Here is a 16,156-nt window from a genome sequence, read left to right as displayed (position 1 = left end):
GATTCAAGTTTTCTAACTTGCCTTAACCATATCCACTAAATTATTTCTACTTTAACAATATTTTAAAAATATTTTCTATGACAATAAAAGACAGATGGTGGTAACTCCTTCGAAGGTTGAATTATAGCTAGAAAAAAATGTAGAGGGGCATAAAACAAAACCTCCAACCTTAAAATGAAGTGTTTTTAATAGTTAAGCAAGCTAAATTGTGCAGATTTACTCCATAGATTTTACATGTTATCAGTGCCAGCAACATATGGGCAGTGGACGATTTCTGCCCACACTTTGTGAGCAGCCTCCTCATAAATCCCCAAAGTTAATCATGACAAAAAGCAACCTTGTCTACTCCTTTAAAAAGCCTGAAGCAATTTGTTCAGCAACCATACTGCTAAGGGAGAGATAAAGGAAAGGAACATTGAGGGCAACAAAAAAGGATCAAAAAATGTGGAAGAATGTGTACAGAATTAAAATGACCATGGTAGGGAGTAACTGCCTCTGGATCATTCTATATCATTGCTCTGGAAGAACATTGTTCGTTAAGAGGGAAAACTCAGGAATTAAGATTTTAGGGAAACAAATCCTGACCCATTCACTGTGCTGAGTAACTTCTGACTTCAAATCCTTTCTTATCATTCGTTCAGCAATTACAAAATAAATAATAGAAGTCCTACATTCAGGAAATTTTAAAGTTAACAGATGGTATAATAAAAAATAAAGAAAAGGCAAAGTAAAACACATAGGCATCACCTTCACAAGAGCAAGCCACATTCATAAGGAAGAAAAGTGTCAGAGATCAGGAATTCCTATATTTCAAATTTCCTCCTCCTTGCTCTCATTGTAAAGTAACAACCAATTTCCCGTTGATAAAAATCCTCTTGTCAGTGGCAAGAGATGCCTGGTGTAGTCAGGGGGAAGTCTCAACTTTCAACTCAATGGAAATATATCCCTTAGCAGAAATATTTCTCCCTTCTGAATTATAAATTCTAACAAGCAGAGCATAAAGCTCTGGGAGCAGAAAGCAAAAATTTTGCTGGTGGATTTATAGGATTAATAATTTCTAGACCTGTGAATCCTAGTGGGGAACAGAACACCAAATACTGAATGCCAAATACTAAATGCTGACTTGGTGTATACGCCACATCCTGGAGGACATTGCTCCAGCTCTACAAGGTATTATACCCTAATTGGTGCCATAACAATCCTTACAAGGTCATTTCACCATTCCATCAAACCAGCTCTTTCGGAGCAGTGAGTCAAATGGTAGAAACAGTGAATTCCGTGAGCAGGGATCCATTGCTGCATTTCATCTGCAGTGAAGTGATTTTCTTGGTTATTAGCAATGCTGTGTGAATGACATGGTGATGGATAGGTGCTCAATCCATAGATGGTTTTAGCAAAAGCTAAAAGGGAAAGCAATTTGGAAGGCAGTTTGGGTGCTCAGAAATGGCTACAATAAGGTTGAACTTGTTACATGTTTACATGTGGCTGAGCCCATGTAAAATTCCTTTCCTACTACAGTGACCTCTTTTCCTGAACTCAATGGTGACAAGAAGAGCAAAAGAAGGCCCACTGACAGTTCTATAATTGGTTGTCTTACCTACCTATATATTAACCCTCTGCTGAGATTGCCCTTAGTGAGCATTAACATGGGACCCACATATCTTTACCTGGGTGCCTCAGAGAGGTTTATCCATATACATTTACTTTGGATTCCTTGTCACCAATTTTCTAATTGTGTCCTTTCTGAGTCCCAGACTATCCAACGGACCCTTTAGCTAAATCTAGAAATAAGTGTAGACAACACTGGTCATCTCCCCTTTTAGGACAACAGAATGACTTGAGTTTCTACCCATCAAATGGTTTGTCTGTACTACTGTCTCTCAGGGACATCCTGAATTGGGGCTATGGTGCTACTGCCACTAGTCACCTTTAGGTGGTACCTACATATTTGGTAAATTCATTAGTTAAACCAAGTTCACTTTCTTTATCCCATAGACATAGGAAACTCATGAGACTGTACATAGAGAAGGTTGACAGAGAGAAGGCAATTGAAGAGAAATAGTGGCTTATGGTCATTGGGGCCTTCCTCGTGAAATTTATGTGTACCTTCCAAATTTCCTGAGCCTGGTCTAGTAGGTTCTGCTTCCATTTGATGATAGAGTTCCACTGTTTGTGTCCAAATTCATGGGTCAAATAAGACTAGGTCATGATGAGCACTTCAGGTTTCTTTATACATGGTGGCTTGTGGTAAAAAGTGTTCAGTCTTTGCTAAATCCAGGAGCAAAAACCAAAAGATGTTTCTTAATAAGAGAGTAGTAATTCATAAAGAATTGCAAAGCTTTGCTCCAATATTAGTTATAATTCTGAGATTCACTTATAGGCTACTGCCAATGATTCTATGTAGCATTTCTAACCACCTTTGATGTTTCGAGCAGCTTCCAATCTGCTACAACCTGTTGAGCTGATAATCCAATTTCCCTCTAAGACAGCTGTTAGTAGGCAAACTCAGCTCCTTGTTAATCAGATCTCTCCCAAATAAAGTAAGAGAGAATTATGAAGGATGAAACAATGATGTATTTATGACTTGGTGACAAATCATCACTTGCGCCATATTCTACTCCTTAGTCACTAATCCTTGTCCTCAATTAATGAAGGTAAATTTGATGTCACCTTTTGTAAGGAGTTAAAAAAAATCTGTGGAGGTATTTTAAACCACCACCATACTATTAAAAAATAAAAGACAATGTCTTTCTACAAAAACCTTTGAACACATTTCTCATAATTTTCTTTGATTAAATTCCTAGAAACTGAACTATGGGATCAAAGCACAATAGTTTTTTTGCAGAATCTTGATACATTGCCAAACAATGCTATAGTGAGTCATTACTAAGATGGATGTGCTCACAAGAAATGAAAGTGCATCTATTTTATTGTATCCAAGCCAATGTGAATTTGTTATTTAAAAAAAGAACTCTTAAAAAGAAATTGCATTTTCCTATGGTTATTTAAATTTTGTATTTCTCTGTAATGAATTGTCTGTTGATGAATTTTGTCAATTTGTCTATTAGGATGTTTTATGTGTTAATTAGAAAAATTCATTATGTACAAAATTATTAATCCTTTGCCTGTTGTTTTCTACAGGTAGTTTGCTACCTGTAGAAAAACAACATTAATTTTAAGTTTTTGGTTAGATACAAAAGTTTTAAATTTTGAATAATCAAATAAATCTGTCATATTCTTTATAACTTCTTGCAAGTTACTCTATTAGGTCATAAGTTAAGTCACTAATTTTGGCATATTCATTTCGGTATAACTAACACATTTGTTGTTTATAAGAAATGTTTATTTTTCTCCAAAATTTAAGCACTGGGTCCATAATTCGCAGGACCCTACATAAAAATAAAGCATGAGGCCTTTGTACAAAAAGCAGGATAAAAATTCAGTTAAGTACCCAAAAACTTAAAGCCTTTTGTTCTATGGGTCTCTCTTAACTTTGGCATGGTGCTTTTTATTTGCTATTTATTGTTATTCTAATTAAAGTAGCATTAAAAATTTAAGTTATTAACATGAATGTTATAATTTGCCTTTATATTGTGCAATGGCAGTTTTAAATGCAAATAGAAGTGCATTTAACTTGCACTTTGGATCATGAAGTTACACAATTCATATTTATAGTTCATACCAGCATATGTATTTTGTTCTTCCCAAAACATTAAAGATGCTGCACAAAAGCAAGTCAGCTGTTTTGCTTCTTGATGTGCACACATTCTCTCATCCTCTACCTTTAGTTTACTGGTAAGAAGGAAGCACCGATGAGGAAAAGACACTATGGGCTGAACTATCTCTTCTTTCTCTTCTCTAAAATCATTTTATTTTTAAAAGGCTGGTTAATACAAGGGATAATATAAATAAGATAGGGTTTCTTGATTGTTATTTTAGAATGCTCTTGCTTTTCTTCTACATGTGAAGTAAGTTCTTATTTCAAAGTAAGCATGCCTCTGTGGCCCAGCAGGACCCTCCTTACTCTCTGTAACTTGCTTCATTGTAAGTTCATTGTAGTTCCTGTGAGTCTGGCTAAAACTTCACCTATTGTGGATCCACCAACATTTCCTGCTTCCAAGTCATCTTAAAAACATGTGTGTCTCTTCTGCTTTTGCTTTATTAGCCCATCAGAATCCACTTAAAGATCACAAGTTCAAAGGTAAGATTGCTAAGAATTTAAAGACAGTAGCAACAGATCATGAATCCCAATGTGAAGACCTCCCAAGTGAGGGGTCCATGGGGCCATGCCAGTATCCTGCCTGCAAAGCCAGCTCCCCAAGATCCACAACTAACCTCTGGAAATGTTTTCTGCTAACAATTAAAACATGATGTAGAGTTAATTGATAATCATGAACAACAAAAATTGTTTAGGAAATGAAAAGTTAAAAATTGATAAACATTTGTTAAATATTTACAACATGATAAACAAAGGAAGGAGTTTATATAGTCTGGCTGCCAAGGGGGGGGGTGGAAATTAAGATTAAGAAAGTTTTCATATATAATATTGATAAAATAATAAAGCAATGGGTCAATATCAATGTATAATCAAGTAATATAAATTTGTAAATGCATTAAGACAAAAATTAGCTAAGGGGAAAGATAAGTAGACCAAAAACGTAAAAAATAAAATAAAGCAGCTTCTTTATTACAGCATGAATTTGGGTCTGGACACCTCAGAATCCAAAGCTATCTAACACCCTGAGTTCAGATGCTTATTATCTCATAAGAGCAAGTGTAACATTTTCTAAGGGAAGCAACCAAGCCTTGAACTCTTAATAACTTATTATATATGTTTGTACAATTCATGAATACAAGAATATTTGTGAAGATACATGTAATAGTAACATTTATTAATAAGATTTCATTGTAGTTCTGTGAAAACATGATTTTGAGGAATTAGCATAATGAACAACAAAATATAATGATCATTTCTGGTGACAGGACTTGAAAGACAGGGTAGATTTCAGAGACAAAGCAGAAGTGAATTTTCCTGAGTCAATCATTCTCAAATATTAATCTTAGGAAGTGTATGGCAAAACATTTGAAATTGAAGTCACTAGGCTACAACCTGGTTTATACTGATTTATTTGAGAAATATCCCCAAAGAAATAAAGCAGTAAAAAAAGAAAAACTAACTAGCCCAAAGATGTTTCTGACAGCATGATTTATAAGAATATAAACTGGAAATACTAAAAATTTTCAATACTAAAAGAACAATTAAGTAAATGACTATATTTAGGATATCGTGTAGACTTTAAAAATGACAAACAACTGGCTATGTTAATATGCTAAGAGTTGTAATAATGGTAGCAAAAGTGGACAAAGAGGAAAAGCCAATTCAAATCTGAAATTAAATGGTTAGATAACTAACACTATCTGACTTAGAAACTTAATACAGTAATCAAGACAAGGTGACATTGGCAAAAGAACAAAGAGACCAATGGGAAAAATAGAGAGGCCAGGTATGAATCTAACAGAAATGTTCAACTGATATTAGATAAAGGAGCAAAGGAAATTCAATGGAGAACAGGTAGTTTTTTCAATAAATAATGTAGGAATGACTGGACATCCCCATGGTGGAAAATGACCCTAAACACATATTTTATACTCTTCACAAAAATTGACTAAATATATGGATCACAAATATAAATGTAAAATGCAAAACTGAAGAACTCCTAGAAGATAAAGTAGGAGAAAATTTGGATCACCTTGGGTTTGGCAATAACCTTTTAGATATGACATTAAAATCACAAAACACTGATAAACTGAACTTCATTAAGATTTATAACTTTTGCTCTGCGGAAGACATTGCTAAGAAAAAGAAAAGGCCGTACAGACTAGGAAAAGTTCTTGCAAAACACATATATGAAAAAAGAATGGTCTCCAAAATATACTAAGAAGTTTTAAAACTCAACAATAGGAAAACAAACAACCAGTCTGGCATGGTGGCACATGCCTGCAATCTCAGTGAGTCTGGAGGCTGAGGCAGGAAGATCTCAAGTTCAAGGCTAACCCCAGCAATTAAGGAGACCCTGTTTCAAAATTTAAAAAAAAAAAGGAAAGGGATGGGGTTGTGGCTCAGTGGTTAAGCATCTTGGGCTCAATCCTTGATACCAAAAAAAAAAAAAAAGAAAACAGAAAAAGAAAAAAACACCATTAAAAAAATGACAAACGATCTGAATGCACAAATGCACACCAACGCAAAAGGAAAAGGTCATGTAGATGGCAAATAAACATGTGAAAATATTCTGATTATCATGTGATTATCATATGATATTAGGAAATTGAAAATTAAAACAAAAATGATACGCCACTACAAACTTAATGTAAGAGCTAAAATCCCAAACACTGATATCACCAAATTCCAGTGAGGATTTGCAACAATAGAAGTGCTCATTAACAGCTGGCAGGAATGTAAAATGGTATAGCCACTCTGGAAGACAATTTGGTAGTCTCTTACAAAGTGAAACCTAGGCTTTCATACAATCCAGTAATTATGCTCTTAGATATTTACCCAAATGAATCAAAAACTTAGATTCACATAAGAGCCTGGCCAAAATCTTCATAGCAACTTTATACATGATTGCCAAAATATCAAAAACAAAATAAAACAAACCCCACAAGATTCCATTCAAAAAGTGAATGCTTGATATGACCCTGGTAGTCCATACAGTGAAATATTATTCAGTGATAAGAAATGAGCCCCCAAGCTATGACAGGATGTAGAGGAACCTTGAATACATATTGTTAGGTAAAAGAAGCTACCCTGTAAAGGCTATGTACTGTATGATGTCAAATATATGACATTCTAGAAAAGGCAAAACAATAGACAGAAAAATATTATTGGTTTTCAGAAATTCTAGGGGATGAAGGGAAAGATAAAGGGGAAGAGAAGAAGGGATTTGTGTGTGTGTGTGTGTGTGTGGAGTGGAACTTTTCTTCACAAAATTGACATGCTGAACACATGGCATTATACATCTGTCAAAAGCCATAGAAAGTAAAATGAAAAGAATGAAGCTTAATAAAAACCATAGAAATTAGTTCATAATAATGTGTCACTACTCGCTTATCAATTATACCACTAATACAAATGCTAATGATAATAGTAACTGGAGAGGAGATACAGAGGGGACAGACAGAAACTCTCTATAATTTCTGTGTGGTTTTTCTTTAAATCTAAAACTGCTATAATATTAAGCCTACTACTAAAAATTTAAAGGATCTATTAAAGATTGTCCCTACTATTTGTCCAAAACCATAGAATTGGTGAAAGTACTCAAGTTCATAAGAACCCAAAGTTGTTAAACATTGTGTCTGAGAATTGGAATGTACATTTAGAGATCATCTTGTTTAGCCTTCTTTCTCAACAAATCTCTTCTCCAAAACACATATTACAAAATATATAGAAAAATAAAACACATAATAACAAATAAATTATAATTATGAATAATAACATTTAATAGAAAAAAAACACATACATTCTAGACTAAAGAGACCAGAACTGATATATAAACCACATCTGAGTATGTGTGCCTGGGCTTGTATGGGGAAAGAATGCAGAAATCCTTTAACTCAAGGTTAGCTACACAAATAGAAGCACTGGAGAATTTTGTACTAATTCCTCTAGTCTATTTTCGTTACTCTCAGAGCAGTCTATAAAAATTCATAAACAAAATGATTTCCAAAACCAGCAACCCTGGCCCTAGAATAAGAACTGAGGTTGAAACTCTCAAAAGGCCTCCTTAAAGGAAGAGGCAATTCTACATGGCATTTCCAATGCTTTTTAAAAAAATATTTAATTCTTACATCCAGTAGACTCACATGGGATTCATACCTGGAATTTATCCAAGGAGGCACATGAAGAATCTAGGAGATTTGCCACACCCTACAGTGTGGTACCAGACAGATAACCATTCTACCACAGTTCCAGGAGATAATAGAGAACACTAAGAGTCACACTCCCTAAATATCATCTAAAAATGTTAAAATGCAGATTCCCAACTTGATCCTCAGAGATGCTGATTTTGGGGAAGAATCAGATTATCCTTTTGAGACATCTAATGCAAGGAACCGGGAGCACAAACTTTGAGAAACACTGGTAGAGATTGATGAGGATGGGGATATTCTCTACCCTGAGCTAAGCAGTTTTGTGCATATTATAAGAAGCAAACTGACATAAAATCTAAAATAAAGCTACACTATCCCATTTGCAAATCAATTTTTTTTTCTTTTTTGACATTTCTTGTTTTATTTTTATTTTATTTTTTTCTAATTTGTTATATATGACAGCAGAATGCAATTCAATTTAATTTTTAAAAATCCTGAGGGACCAGAGAAGAGAATAAGAAGCACAGTCACAGTCTGATGTCCAAATCTGACATCCCTCTCTGATCTCCCTTAACCTTACCTCACTTTCCCAGTTCCAGAACATTCCTGACAAGAGTGAGAAGCAGGTGGACCTATTTTTCCTCACTTGACTTCTTTGTCAAATATTCCCCACCAAACGCATCAGTTAAAACAACTTCCAAGAAATTTGAAAATCCTTTTCCTCTGTCACCACTGAGATATCGCATTGCTTCTTCTACTCTCAAAAACAGCAAGTGGAAAAAAAGAGACATTGATATTTCCTATTTTATTCTGGCCTCACTTTGTAAACCATATTACAGACCCATGATCACATCCATGACCTTTGAGAAGATACACGGACCTCAGCTTCACCGGTGTTTAGTTTCATGATAATCTCCTGGAACGGTGATGGGAGAATTTCTGTCTCATCATTTATTTAAAACAATCATCCTTCTCGGGCATTTCATTTAATGTTAAATATTCCCACTTACAGAGATTGAGATTGAAGGCAAGAATTCAGACGAGTTGGTCCTGCTTCAGCAAAGTCCTAATTCAAACAAATTTTGTTCTAGAAATAATATTTGTTCATTCAGCAACAAACAACAGAATATTCTGTCTTCCATAGAGACAGACAGGGCCGTCTCCCTCTTGTTTTTATTTCATTTAGGACAGCTCATGCTCTTCAGTAAACAAAATATCTGCCAGGGGGCAGCAGAATGTAATGCTTTCTTTCCCAAGGGATTCCAGAGGGTTTTTATGGAAGCCGCTAGCATATTAGGATAATTAACTTGAAATTAGAGCCTCATGATAACCATGTTACACCTCATTTAGAAGTAAAGGTTTGTCTGAGGTTTTCTTACTAATTCATCTTAAGGACTAGCATAAACTAAAACTCCATCTTCAGACTTAAAAATCAAAGGAAAATCTTAATAGGCTGATGTTGCTTAAACCATTCGCTTCCTAATTCTGTCCTTCATCACTTCCCCCAAGTTTCTTTGCTGCCTTGAATCATTTGTGGACAGTCACGCTGCCTTTTGTGAACAAATGAAGATATTTTTAAAATTTAAGAATACTTAGCTATGTTCTCAAAAAGGGTGACTCATCTTGAAATAAGTTAGGAATTGTTACTTTGTTGCTATGACATAAAAAATACTTTCATAGTAAGCTGTCTTCCAGCAAATTGTTTCTGAAAATGACTTTAAGTACATATTCATTACAGAGTTTCCTTGTGATTTCCCCTATTCATGGGGAAGACGGAGGAAGAAAACACTGAAGGAAAGAGGGTTCATATTGAATTCTCCCCTCAATCTTGTAAGTCCAAGTAATATTTACTTAGTATCCCTGGCAGCAATCCTTTTAAGAGTATCTTTGCCTGCCTGTTTAACATCTTTTATAAATATGCTCTTTAAAGGGGAGCCTGGATAAGTCCTTTAAGGAATTCCAGTGTTTGGAGCTGATGTCCCAAATTTTATGCCTTCAGACTTACCTTTTTGTAAGTAATTGGTTTTAATCTGTTTTAAACGCATGTTTTTTAAAAGATCTTTTATGAAAACAATTTCAAGGGATTTCTGGTTAAAGATGCAAAATAAAGTAAACCTTAAAATCCATAAAATTACAGAGGCAAAAAGAACAGAAGAGGAATTAGCCAAAGCATGATTCTGAAAGCTGGGAAGGAGGTGGATTGGGGTAACTGCTTAGGGAACTTCACAAAGACGGATCCTAAGCTTTGGTATTAGAAGTTGTGCAGCAATAAAAATTTAAATACTGAATTTCCAAATGGCTCAGAAACTGATGGCTGTGAAGGTGACAGTAAGACTACGTTTTTAAGGAACAGTTAGACCTTCAGTTCCCCCCAATTGTTGTGCACAAATAAGAGATTGCTCCTTCTCTGACCCAACAGAAAATTGGAGGTTTAATCTTTGGGGAGAAAATAAATAGATCCTTTGGACTGGGGATATTTCTTTGGTCTATCATTGTATAACAAATCATTGCCCCCAAACGTAGCAGTAGAGTCACCTATTGTAAATAGCTCCTGGATATGTGGGTGGACAGGGTTCAGTTGAGAAGAACTCACTGGGGCTCTCTAAAGCCATCAGTCAGATGCTGTCTAAGCTGGAGTCTCTGAAGATGTGAGTGGTTTTGATCTCCATGATGAACTCCTCACCCACATTCCTGGATCCTCAATAGGCATGACTGGGCCATCAAGTAGATGATCAGGAGTTGTTCTCTCCACACAGTTTCTCTATGTGGCTAGTTTGGTTTTATCACAGCTTGGCAGTCTGGGAGTAGCTGAAATTCTCCCATGGAGTCTGCCTTCATGTAAAGCAAGCTTTCCAAGAGACCCAGGTAGAAGCTACAAAGAGTCAAGACAGAGTTGAAAGTCAGATGGCATCATTTCTGTTACATTGTTTTGGTTGGAACAAAGTCACAGGACAGCACAGATTTAGGACAAGTAGACTACCAGGAAGTGCAGGTTCACTGGGCAGCAGGGACATGTTTGAAGCTTTAACTACCACAAAGAAACACCAGGTACAGTTGAGGATTGGGTTTTTAGTGTTATGGTGTTTTGTTTGTTTGTTTGTTGTTGTTATTCTGTGTTTTTGTTGTTTTGTTTTCTGGTACTGGGAATTGAATCCAGGGGCACTTAACCACTGAGCAACATCTCTAGCCCTTTTTTCGATTTTATTTAGAGACAAGGTCTTGCTAAGTTGCTTAGGACCTAAGTTGCTGAGTATAGCTTTGAACTCAAAATCCTTCTGCCTCAGCCTCCCCAGCTACTGAGATTATAGGCATGTACCACCACATCCAGCACAGCTGAAGGCTGGAAGAAGTAAAATGGAGAAATAAAGTAAAATATTAAATTGGGCCCTCAGAATTCAATCAATTTATCCTTCAGATAAAAAATCTGGAAAAAAATTCTGGAAACATAAATATGCAGATATTGGAGATTCCTTATAGAAATGGTCCCATTAAATCACCCACACAGACTATCAAAGATTGAGGTGCACCAATTGAAAAGCTCTGAATACACACAAAAGTCGTCCATTTGATTTGTCCTAAGGTACTTGAACAGATATTCAAAGAGACAAAGAGACAAAAAGGAAGTGAATAAGCAAATAACAGTGGGTGAAGAAAATATCAAATAATATCATTAACACCATCATAGAGAAAAGAGAATATGTTATGACCTTGAAACAAAAGCAGAAATGTATAAAATGTAATATATTCAGGGAATAAAGAAGAGCTCTTGAGAATTATATGCATGGACATAGATAGGTAGGTGGGTATTGTGGTTTTCTATATGATGGAAAACTATGAAAAAATAAAATATTGGAAGATATAGATTTTAAGATAAAGAAATCAAAACAGGAAAAAAGTTGATCTAATTAGACATTACATTTCACAAGTTCCATGATCCAAACAAATAACAAGTGTTCCAGAAAGAACAGAAAAAAAAAATACAGGTAGGAAAAATTTCCAGAACAAAGTAAATGGAATTTCTACATCAAAAGGACAGGATGTAGGGGAAAGGGTACACTCATACATCGCTGATGGGACAGCAAATTGGTACAACCACTATGGAAAGCACTATAGAGATTCCTCAGAAAACTTGGAATGGAACTACCATTTGACCCAACTATCCCACTACTTGTCTTATACCCCAAAAGACTTTAAATCAGCATACTACAGTGATGCAGCCATGTCAATGTTTATAGTAGCTCAATTCACAATATCTGAACTATGGAACCAACCTCGGTGTCCTTCAATAGTTGAATGTATAAAAATGTGGTATGCATGTGTGTGTGTGTGTATATATATATATACATATATACATATATATATATATATATACATATATATATATATATGTATTCAATGGAATATTACTCAGCTTTTAAAGAAGAATGAAATTATGGCATTTGTCAGTAAATGGATGGAGTTGGAGAATATCATACTAAACAAAATAAGCCAATCCCCAAAAAACCAAAGGCTGAATGTTTTCTCTAATATGCAGATGCTAATTTACAATAAGAGGGGCGGGGCATTAGAGGAGAATAGAGTTACCTTAGATTATGTAGAGGGCAGTGAAAGGAGGGGAGGGGAGGGGATGTGGGGATAGGAAGGAAGTAGAACGAGACAGACATTATTGCTTTATATATATATGTGGCCTCATGACCAATGTGATTCTACAACACGTACACTCAGAAAAATGAGAAATTATATCCCATCTATATATAGCAAAGGGTATAAATACAGTCTACTGTCATGTATAACTAATTAAAACAAATAAAAAGTTTTCAAAAAGGACAGTTATATATTGGCTGGATACCCCAAAAATGTTGAAGTGCTAACCACAGTACCTCAGAACTGAACCTGGTTTGGAATATGGTCTTTGCAGATGTAATTAAATTAAGGTGAAGTCATTGGTTCTTAATAGTCAAATATAACTGGTGTCCTTTAAAAAAGGAGAAAATTTGAACTCAGATATAGATGCACACAGGGAGAAAGCCAGGCAAAACTAAAGGCAGAGATGAGGCAAAGCTAAGGAATGCCAGAGATTGACCACAAGCCTCCAGAATTAGGTGAGGAGCATGAAACAGCTTCTCCCTCAGGGGCCTCAGAAGGAACCAACCGCCATCAACCTTGATGTTGGAGGACCAGCCTCCAAAGCTCTGAGACAAGGTTTTTCATTTTAAACTGCCTAGTTTGATACAGAAGTTCTAGGAAACTGATTCAGAGGCCCACCAAGTATCCAACAATATGGATGAGGATTGATCCACAGGTGAGCACATGGCAGTGGGCTTGTGGGAACTGTAGTGAGCACAGAAAGAAGATTCTAAGAGCTTTTGAGTAGAGGGGGTAAAAGAATCAGTTTTATATGAAGGAGTAAGAATCAGAATATATATGTATTTCCAATAGAAGTGAGAAGGCAACAGGGGAAACGCCTTCAAAATTCTGAGGGGAAAAATAGTGATTTGACACCTAATATTCCTTTTCAGCAAAAACATTCAATTAAAAGTTAGAATGGAATAAAACATGAGATTTCAAACATTTTATGTTTCCAGCACCTATATGATGACATGGTCCACCAAAATAATAACTAAACAAACAAACAAAACCTAGGAAGAAAGAATTCAGGAGGCAGGATTCAGCAGAAAAGAATTATAGTGTCCCTAAGATGATAGGGGAGGAATCTTCAAGGTGAGGGCTGGTCAGGAGGCCCAGAGTGTCCAGTTTGGGTTGGAACCTGCCAACTGACACTCAAAACAACAACAGCAACAAAAGAACAAAGAGGAGGAGGAGGAGAAAGTGGAGGAAAGAAGCACAATACCTGATTTGTTTGAGGAATTTTAAACTTAAGACAGAGAATATTAGATGAATGAATAATCACTTACGGAAAAAGAAAACTTCAAGGGGATGAAAATGCATAAGAAAAAAATGGAAATCTGCACTAAAGTTGTAAATAGGATTTTCATAGCAATAGTAATGCAAGCACTGAATGTTACTTTAACTAAAAATTATGACAGGATAAGGGAGAATTTTGACGACGTGGGAATTTCACTTCTGTCTAGAAGTGAAACAGTACAAAATACTCATCTTTTATCGTGAAAAGTTGATAATGTCTAACATGAAGAAAAGAATGGCAGAAATATTAAAAAATATATTTATGAGTATGAAATAAGTATCTCCAAAAAAGTGGAAAGGCCAAATGTAGGAAAAGATGTAAATTATAATGCTACTGCTGTTTTTTTTCCATCTCAAATCTTATCAAATTACCATTTACATATTGCTCATATATATGTTTAAAGGAGCTAAAATTTATTGTGATAGAACCTCTTCAGAATAATTCTATATTTGAAATGTAGTGATCATTTGCTTTAGGCCAATGAACCTCAAGTGCAATGTCCCCAGGAATCTCCTGATCTTCTCTTAGAAATTCAGGAATCAAGTCAGACCTGATATTGTGCATTTACCACAAGCCCCTCAGGACTGGTTCATAGGCTCACCTTTTGAACAGCGGGGCTCTGGAGCAATATTTTTTTTAACTCCAGCTATATATTTCAGTCACACGAGGAGCTTTTTAAGATGTGTCAATAGGAACTGCTAAAATTTCTCCACTGACTCATATTTCTTTTAGCTTAGAGCTCAGATTCCCAGAATGACACACAAGACTAATCCGTACACAATCCTCGCTTTTCCTCTGCTACCACTACCCCATATCTTCTAACAGCCCCATCACAGACATCACCCCAGACCCCCAGAAAGCCAATTATATAAATAACCCAGGCTGGCTTCTGTTTAGGGGACCCTGGGTTGTTTACTTCTTTACAGCAGGCTGAGTATCTGTTAGCTCCCAAGACAGCCAATACCAGACTCAAATTTTTACAGATCCAATTATTTTTTTAAATAGCTCAAAGAAGCATATTTTTAGCCATTTAGAGCCTGACTAATTAGCATAGCACTACCTACCCTCCTCCCAAAATTTCACCCTACATATTCTGACAGTAAATAAGTTAAGCCCTGGGCCATAAAGATTCCTAGCTGCAGTTGCCCTTTGGGTGTCTCTGACCTAAATATTCCCCACTGTACTGCAGAGCTGATGTCATCTAGACACTTCAGGTCCCTTTGAGGCTCTCTGATGTGCCTCTCCCCTAGGAGTTTCCTTGCCTCCTCCTCTTCTGAGTAGCAACGGCTGTGCCATAGCCTCTGCATAGATTCAGCTGTGGGGACTGCAGACCTTTTGGTGTCGCTATAAAGCTCATGCATGATGCTGTCACTTGATCAACTTCCAAATATTTCAACCCTAGAAAGCTTTGAACACCCTATGCTGTGCTCCTCTTTAATTGGCTAACTACAATTTATCTGGTGAGACTCATCCAGGAAGCCTTTTTTTTTGGCCTATGACAGAAAATTAGTGTCTTCCCTTGCAGTACCTCTGCATGGGCCACGGGTTCCAACCGTTACTCTGATCTTGGCTGATCTCTAAAACACTGTAGGATAAAACTTCCAAAACTTCCCTTCACCGCTGATAAATGGGAACTGGGTTTTCATGCCTTCAGATGAATTAAATGTTTCTTGAGCAGCAAGTATCAGATATGTATTGAAGTATAGTCTCTGGTTTGGATTTTCAATGGTAAGAAAATAGAACAATGGAATTTCTGCTCCTGTGGAGTCTAAGATCTACTGAGAAAGGCAGGCAGGAATTCTTTACATGAATAAATGTAAGTACAACTAGGATAACCACTGTGGGAGAAGGCAATCAAAGGAGATCACGAACCAAAATTCAGGCCATTGATGCAGAATGTAACAACAGATTTAACTTTTAATTACATAGTCAATTGAAGTTAGGAAGCTCCATTCTTCTCCTCTCTTCCTAGATTATGTCATTGGATGTCCAAGCTCAAATCATTGTGTCTATGCTTCACAGCAAAACTCTGGGCCTTTAAGATTGTTTACTTACGGCTTGCACTGAACCTGGATTTTCAGATAGAACACTTAGCACTTCAGTGGGTATTCTGTTGGCCAAACCCAGCATGAAGGAGTTGACATATATAAAGCACATGTCCCAATGAAGGCTATCATGTCTTTCTCTATTTCAATCATTTTTTTTCTGATTATAAATATTACATATTATAGAAAACTTTAAAAATGTGATTAAGTTTAAAGAAGAGGAAAGAACATTTATAATCACCATCATGATATGAATATGGTTGATGTGTTGTTGGATTCTCTTTTCTTTGTTTTGAAGTCTCTGTAACAGGAAAAG

Source organism: Marmota marmota, unplaced genomic scaffold (assembly GCF_001458135.2).
Source record: "Marmota marmota marmota unplaced genomic scaffold, marMar, whole genome shotgun sequence".
NCBI lineage: Eukaryota > Metazoa > Chordata > Mammalia > Rodentia > Sciuridae > Marmota > Marmota marmota.
This window is presented reverse-complemented; position numbering follows the sequence as displayed.